Below are 9,008 nucleotides of genomic sequence, written 5' to 3'. Positions count from 1 at the left end.
TCCTGCTAAGGTGCCTATGTCAGCTGGAAGCACTGTTGTTGTGGAGCCGACAGACTCCAAGGCCATGCCACGCGGTGTCCTCGTAGGTCGACTTGTCACACCGCTCTGGGGTGATAGGTGGGTACCCATGACTGTTGTCAATCCCTCTGACAAAGCCATCACGCTGAAAAGGAACTGCAAGTTGGCTGATGTGTTTCCATGCTTGGCGATTGAGGACTTTAATGTTTTCCAGGGACTGCAATCAGTTGCGGGGAGGCATGAGTCCAACGCCACAGGTAGTGCCTGTCCCCCTGTCCAGCCGGCTAGGAGTTTGTCAGAGCTCGGACTCAGTGACATTGACCTCAGCTCCTGTCAGGTTAGTGAGGCATGCAAGTCCCAGCTCACTCAGCTGCTCACCGAGTACCATGACATCTTCTCCAGGGACTCTCTGGACTGTGGCGAGGTCACAGGATACACACATCGCATCCATCTGGTGGATGAGCGCCCCTTTCGCTTGCCCTACAGGAGGGTTCCCCCAGCCCACTATCAGAAGTTGAGACAGGTTCTCACTGATATGGAGGAGAAAGGGATTATCCGGAAGTCCTCGAGCGCATACGCTTCACCGCTGGTTATGGTATGGAAGAAGGATGGCGGGCTTCGGATCTGCACTGATTTCAGATGGCTGAATGCTCGGACCTTGAAAGACGCTCATCCCTTGCCACACCAGTCGGACTGTCTTGCCGCGCTGGGTGGTAACTGCCTCTTTAGTACGATGGACCTCACCTCTGGCTTCTTCAACATCCCAATGCATGAAGATGACAAGAAGTACACTGCTTTCACGACTCCCCTTGGGTTGCATGAATACAATCGCATGCCACAGGGCCTTTGTAATAGCCCTGCAGCCTTCATGAGAATGATGATTGGGATCTTTGGGGATCTGAACTTCACGAAGCTTTTGTGCTATCTTGATGATCTTCTTGTCTTCGCGCCGTCAGAGGTTGAGGCTCTGTCCAGGCTCCGCACTGTGTTTCAGAGGTTGAGGGAGAACAACTTGAAACTGGCTCCGAAAAAGTGTCATCTGCTGCAGAAGCGGGTGCGGTTTTTGGGCCACGTGGTTGATGGCGGAGGTGTGTCTGTCGATCCCTCCAAAGTAGAGGTCATCTCCAACATGACAGTGCAGGATCTCATGGAAGGTGATGGGTGCACGCCTTCTGTTCGTAGGATCAAATCTTTCCTTGGTATGGTATTTTACTACCAGCATTTCCTCCCGAACTGCTCCTCCGTGGCTAAGCCCCTGTTCGCCCTTACAGCTGGACAAAAGAGGAGGGGGAGGTCGGCTAAGGATAAGAAGCCCCATGGCAGCTTCCGTAAGCTTACCTCCGCAGACTGGACGGTGGAATGTGGGGAAGCATTTGATCTGTTGAAGACGATGTTACTGGAGTGTGTGGTGCTTGCCCATCCAGACTTTGAGGTGCCTTTCATTTTGTCGGTCGATGCGTCTTTGGACGGACTCGGCGCGGTGCTGTCTCAAGTGCCCCGAGGAGAGTCCAAGGCCAGACCTGTTGGTTTTGCAAGCAAGTCCCTCAGTGCCTCACAGCGGAAGTATCCAGCTCATAGACTGGAGTTCATGGCACTGAAGTGGAGTGTTTGTGAAAAGTTCAGCCACTGGCTGAAGGGTCAAAGCTTCACCGTTTGGACAGATAATAATCCGCTGACTTATCTCCTAACGAAGCCGAAGCTTGACGCGTGTGAGAGCCGCTGGGTGTCTAAGTTGGCGTCTTACACTTTCGATCTCAAACACCTGCCAGGGAAGAAAAACGTGGTGGCGGATGCCTTGAGTCGCGACCCTTTTTCCAAGCCCGTCAGTCAGAGGCTACTTAGGGAGCCCTACCCGGCCCTTGTTCAGGAAGCCGACGGGGTTGAGGGGGACTCTGTGCAGGATGTTTTCAGACTCAGTTGCCAGTCCCAAACAGTGAGTAGTGCGCGATCTGGGTTTGCTTGTGATGCAGCTGAGGTCAGGGCTTTTTGTCAAGCCAAATGTGACTGGCCTGATGCATCAGTATTCACAGCACTCAGTTTGGTCCAGCACGTTCAGCATCTGTCGGGTGGTCAGGATACACTGCCAATGTTATCCACTGAGGAGCTCAGGTTGAGTCAGGAGCAGGACCCCTGCATCTCCAAGGTGTTGCCCTTTGTCGCTGTTCGGAAGCAGCCATCGAGACGTGAGAGGCATGGTGCTGACCAGAAGGTCCTCAGGCTGTTGAAACAGTGGGAGAAGTTGGAAGTCAATGATGGTGTCTTGTACAGGGTGACAAAGGACCCAGTGTCCAAGCAGAGGAGGTCTCAGTATGTTTTACCTCTGAGTCTGAAAGACAAGGCACTGTCTGGCATCCACGATCACGCTGGTCATCAGGGCCAGGACCGTACTCTCTCTCTTGCAAGGCAGCGTTTTTATTGGCCTGACATGGAGAGGGATATCAGAGCATATGTCAGATGCTGTCGGAGATGTGTGTTTGGGAAGACCCCAGAGCCAGCTGCTTGCGCGCCCCTGGAGAGCATTAAAACTTCCGCACCGATGCAGCTTGTGTGTATGGATTTCTGGTCCGCTGAGGACAGTAAGCAGCAGTCAGTCGATGTCTTAGTGGTTACTGACCACTTCACTAAGCTTGCTCACGCGTTCCCCTGCACCAATCAGACAGCGAAGCAGGTCGCCAAGAAACTCTGGGATCATGTATTCTGTGTTTCCGGGTTTCCGGAGAGAATACATTCTGACCAGGGCACAAACTTTGAGAGCAACCTGATTGCAGAGCTTCTCAAGTTGGCGGGTGTAGCAAAGTCCCACACGACGGCCTACCATCCTATGGGTAATGGCGGGACAGAGCGTTTTAATCGCACGATGGGGAATATGCTCCGTTCCCTCCGTCCGCGCGCATCCCACTTATGACACCAATGTAACGAATTCGGGGGGCAGCCCGGCCGGATCGTCACAGCGGGACGCGAACCCGTGGCTCCCGCACCACGGGCGACAACGTTAACCAGTCGACTAAAAGGCCCGGCCCATTAGCCAAGGGCTACCGAGCGTATACATCCGTGATCGTTACAATACCATTTACTGCCTCGCCATGTACATCACGTGCACAATGTCCAATGGGGAAGGGAGAGGTGCGACATGCAAAAAATTTAAAACACGTGATCACTAACGGTCCAAGGGGGATTGGTATTTGTCTATTGGCATGATTTATTTACAAAATAGGTGCTTATGTCTATGTCTGCAACTGCTGGCCAGTTCATTCCTGTTATTCAATGTGGATATTTCTGGTTTGCAAATTATCAAATATTTTTCAGTTCGACATAGATTGCACATTTTACTGCTGGTTGAATATGCTTTGTTCTTTGAGAGGATTCTCCAGGTGGTTGAATAATTAATGTTTCTGTCCACCAATGACCAAATATAACAGCTTAAAGATGTTACATTCTTTAAACGGTTGTTTCTAAAGCTACACGTGCGCATTAAACCTCTTTTTGAATGTTCCCTCTGTTTGACCGATGTACGTCTCTAATTTGCCGTTGTCATCTCTCGTCACCGTAGCTTGGTAGATAACGCCTTTCGTCTGGCATTTTCCTCCGCGGGGTACGAGTCGTTCGCACGGCAGTTGCAGTTGGGGGTGTCCGTTTGTGATGAAGGTGTCATTGATTTGTTCATGATTCTTGTGTTGTGGGACGATATTTTTTGTTGAACGTTAGGCATGCAGCTATAACTAATTTTGATGGTGTTCCTATTAAATATCTTCCTCAGTTGATGGTCCGGGGTAAAGCACTTATCAAAAAGTTCAAAAAACTGCTTACCGATGTTTGTGGCCACGGTATCAGTGTAGAGTGTGTTGTAGCAGGTGATGTTTCGTGTTTTCTGCTACGTTTGTCGATTTGGTTGGTTTAATGGTGGGTTGTACTTGAGCTTAAAATTGTAGCCGCTCTTTTGTAATGCATCTTGGTATGGGGGTGTAGCTTCATTGAAGAGGGACTCATTAGATGATCATTTTGAGTCTTCTATTAATGCTTTCTGGGATGCCCTTCAGAATGGAGGGTGGGTGGTTGCTTTCTCTATGGACATACTGCAGCGTATTACTGGGCTTAATGTATGGCTTGTATGTGTCATTCCTAAGGTCCACTGAGATCCAGAAAGTTAATTTGTTTTTTGTTTGCCTCAATTGTGATTTTTAGCCCATTGTTTGAGAATATTTTGCATATTACTTTCTTAATTTGCCCGACCTCTCTTGGCGTTTTGATACAAATTGCCAACCCATCATCCCTACAGAGTTCGACATTGAAGTCTAGGTCTTGTAATTGAGAATATTAAGACATACAAGTCATCTATATATAATTATAACTTTAGGGCGGCACAGCAGTGCAGTGGTTAGCGTGGTCACCTCACATCAAGAAGGTCCTGACCTTGGTGGGTCATCCCGGGTCATCCTCTGTATGTAGTTTGCATGTTCTTCCCGTGTCTGTGTGGGTTTTCTCTGGGGGCTCCGGTTTCCTCCCACAGTCCAATGACATGTAAGTCAGGTGAATTGACCACACTAAGTTGTCTCTAGGAGTGTGTGTGTGTGTGTGTGTCTCGGCCCTGTGATGGCCTGGCGGTCTGTCCAGGGTGTCCCCTCGCCTGCCGCCCAATTACTGTTGGAATAGGCTCCAGCAGCCCCGCGACTCTGAGAGCAGGGTAGGTGGTTAAGATAATGGATGGATGGATATATAACTTTGTTAAAAGAAACACTCAACGATAGGAAAAGTGCTCAACAAATAAGGAGCAAAATACAGTGATGTTTGAAAGTTTGTGAACCGTTTAGAATTTTCTATCTATATGCATAAATATGACCTAAAACATCATCTGATTTTCACACAAGTCCTAAAAGTAGATAAAGAGAACCCAGTTAAACAAATGAGAAAAAAATATTATATTTGGTCATTTATTTATTGAGGAAAATGATCCAATATTACATATCTGTGAGTGGCAAAAGTATGTGAACCTTTGCTTTCAGTATCTGGTGTGACCCCCCCTTGTGCAGCAATAACTGCTACTAAACATTTCTGGTAACTGTTGATCAGTCCTGCACATCGGCTTGGAGGAACAGCTTCAACTCTGGCATGTTGGTGGATTTCCTCACATGAACTGCTCGCTTCAGGTCCTTCCACAACATTTCAATTGACTTAAGGTCAGGAGTTTGACTTGGCCATTCCAAAACATTAACTGTATTCTTCTTTAACCATTCTTTGGTAGAATGACTTGTGTGCTTAGGGTCATTGTCTTGCTGCATGACACACGTTCTCTTGAGATTCAGTTCACGGACAGATGTCCTGACATTTTCCTTATGAATTCGCTGGTATAATTCAGAAATCATTGTTCCATCAATGATGGCAAGCCGTCCTGGCCCAGATGCAGCAAAACAGGCCCTAACCATGATACTACCACCACCATGTTTCACAGATGGGATAAGGTTCTTATGCTGGAATGCAGTGTTTTCTTTTATAACGCTTCTCATTTAAACCAAAAAGTTATATTTTGGTCTCATCCGTCCACAAAACGTTTTCCCCGATAGCCTTCTGGCTTGTCCGTGTGATCTTTAGCAAACTGCAGATTGGCAGCAATGTTCTTTTTGGAGAGCAGTGGCTTTCTCCTTGCAACCCTGCCATGCACACCATTATTGTTCAGTGTTCTCCTGATGGTGGACTCATGAACATTAACATTAGCCAATGTGAGAGAGGCCTTTAGTTGCTTAGAGGTTACCCTGGGTTCCTTTGTGACCTGGCCAACTATTACACGCCTTGCTCTTGGAGTGATCTTTGATGGCTGACCACTCCGGATGAGCATCAACAACGCTTTTTCTGAGGTCCTCAGAAATCTCCTTTGTTTACATATATAATCCAGAGCTAATATATATACACTCACCGGCCACTTTATTAGGCACACCTGTCCAACTGCTCGTTAACGCAAATTTCTAATCAGCCAATCACATGGCAGCAACTCAATGCATTTAGGCATGTAGACATGGTCAAGACGATCTGCTGCAGTTCAAACCGAGCATCAGAATGGGGAAGAAAGGTGATTTAAGCGACTTTGAACGTGGCATGGTTGTTGGTGCCAGACGGGCTGGTCTGAGTATTTCAGAAACTGCTGATCTACTGGGATTTTCACGCACAACCATCTCTAGGGTTTACAGAGAATGGTCCGAAAAAGAGAAAATATCCAGTGAGCGGCAGTTCTTCGGGCGAAAATGCCTTGTTGATGCCAGAGGTCAGAGGAGAATGGCCAGACTGGTTCGAGCTGATAGAAAGGCAACAGTAACTCAAATAACCACTCATTACAACCGAGGTATGCAGAAGAGCATCTCTGAACGCACAACACGTCGAACCTTGAGGCAGATGGGCTACAGCAGCAGAAGACCACACCGGGTGCCGCTCCTGTCAGCTAAGAACAGGAAACTGAGGCTACAATTCACACAGGCTCACCAAAATTGGACAATAGAAGATTGGAAAAACGTTGCCTGGTCTGATGAGTCTCGATTTCTGCTGCGACATTCGGATGGTAGGGTCAGAATTTGGCGTCAACAACATGAAAGCATGGATCCATCCTGCCTTGTATCAACGGTTCAGGCTGGTGGTGGTGGTGTAATGGTGTGGGGGATATTTTCTTGGCACACTTTGGGCCCCTTAGTACCAATTGAGCATCGTGTCAACGCCACAGCCTACCCGAGTATTGTTGCTGACCATGTCCATCCCTTTATGACCACAGTGTTCCCATCTTCTGATGGCTACTTCCAGCAGGATAACGCGCCATGTCATAAAGCTCGAATCATCTCAGACTGGTTTCTTGAACATGACAATGAGTTCACTGTACTCAAATGGCCTCCACAGTCATCAGATCTCGATCCAATAGAGCACCTTTGGGATGTGGTGGACCGGGAGATTCGCATCATGGATGTGCAGCCGACAAATATGCAGCAACTGCGTGATGCTATCATGTCAATATGGACCAAACTCTCTGAGGAATGTTTCCAGTACCTTGTTGAATCTATGCCACGAAGGATTAAGGCAGTTCTGAAGGCAAAAGGGGGTCCAACCCGGTACTAGCAAGGTGTACCTAATAAAGTGGCCAGTGAGTGTATATATATGTGTATGTGTGTGTGTGTGTGTGTGTGTGTGTGTGTGTGTGCAATCAACCCTACTCCTATATATACCCAGCCTTGCCACATCCACCTTGCCAGATCGTAGTGCCTGTTGAGTCAGTCCTATGCTTCCATCCTCTAAACCTTTCATTGGTTCCCAGTCTTTTGGTCCATTTGTTTAATAAAAAACACACCATGTTTATTTAACTAAACATAAAGAGCTATATAAAAGGAAAAATACTCCAAAACCTCTCCACAATATACTTATATCCTACTGGTTTGTATTCAAGAAAATGAATATATCCAAGTGGTCAGGACTGCTTCTTCCGTTGTCGTGCCAGCAGTTTTTTCTGAACTGCCGAGGTGAAGTACGACTTCTAGTTATATAAAAGTTAATATATGTGAGCTTTGCAGAAATGGTACACAAAACCTACATTTGTCTGTTAATACATTTTAATCAATTAAATTCTCAACAGCAATATATTATTGATCATTAACATCCTTAGTTGATTGGGAAAGAGCATTTGGCTCATAGAACAAAATCAGTAGACAACCAAACCTTGTAAGTAGCTGACTGTTGAAACATTGATCTTATTTGAGGAGATGTTGTTGTTGTTTGTTTGTTTGTTTAATTTTTTTCAAACAGGAGACTATCATTTGGCATGGGAAACATCCGCCACTCAGAGGCCAATTTTACATGGCTGGGCCTTTAGCACACCACACACACTTATTCCAAATTGCCTTGATCACAGGATGAGAAAGGTGGCATGATGCAAGCTTAACCCATTTTAAAAAAAATAGAAACTATGTAAAAATCGCATTTTTTTCTTTTACAAAATTCCAAGCTAGCTGATACCTGCAGCTACATAACAGAGGGTACCTGAAAGGCCACGTTTTGACTTCTGGTGGTGTTATACTACCCCTACACACCCAGACAGCTGGGGGAGGTGTTTTTCCCTGCTATTCTCCTCTTAACCATGACAAAAATGTGTCAGTCATTTTGACGGTCATGTCAAAATGCCGAGGCTTACAAACCATGTTGTTTTGACCTACAGACTGACGATATTTATATATTTGCAACAAAATCTGTGTTTGTCCACAAATTAATTTTCCATTTGAGTCATGCTCATAATTTACGGCAGCTACTGCGTCATGACGTTGCCAATGCTGATTTTACGTGGTTGATTCTCAGATCTTCGAGAGCAACCCTAAAGGTTAGTTGCTTGACCGTTTGTTGCTTTACACCTTTTCCCTCTCTTTTCCTCTGTTTACAGACGAGGGAGAACTAAGTGCTACTCATCGACATGCGTGAAGTGAGACAGATTTTGTTCAATTGAATGTTTGTTTGAATGCGAATGAGATCACTTCCACAGATTGAATTCTGGGCTCGCTTGGTTGGGTCTTTAGAAGATTAATGTCAGCGGCATCACACAATGAAGGCCCAGCCGTCCAAGATTGCATGATACAATAAAGCTAACGTAAGTGTTTCTTTACATAGGATGTTAACTTTTGAATTTGACATTGGTTGTGAAGAACTTGCATTCTAGCAAATGTTTGCAATACAATATTGTACACAGAATAATACAAACTTCTCATGCAACCTTTTGGTCTATTCTTTTATTGATGAAAGAGCATAATACAGCAAAGGTTACCCACCACTGCCAGTAACGGCAAAGATAGTGATACAAAAATTAAAGTGATCTGAATTAAGATCGAAACAAGGCAATTGTAATATCGGCTGTGTAACAGGAACAGAGTAAACACAGATGTCCATGATGGCTGCCGTTGTGTTCGGTATAATATTAAGAACATCTTGCTTACTTTTTGTCTTTATTTGCCTTTTTCCTTCTCTCTCTCTCCCTCTCG

This window comes from Lampris incognitus, chromosome 10 (genome assembly GCF_029633865.1).
Source record: "Lampris incognitus isolate fLamInc1 chromosome 10, fLamInc1.hap2, whole genome shotgun sequence".
Taxonomy (NCBI): domain Eukaryota; kingdom Metazoa; phylum Chordata; class Actinopteri; order Lampriformes; family Lampridae; genus Lampris; species Lampris incognitus.
Note: the sequence above shows the minus strand (reverse complement) of the source record.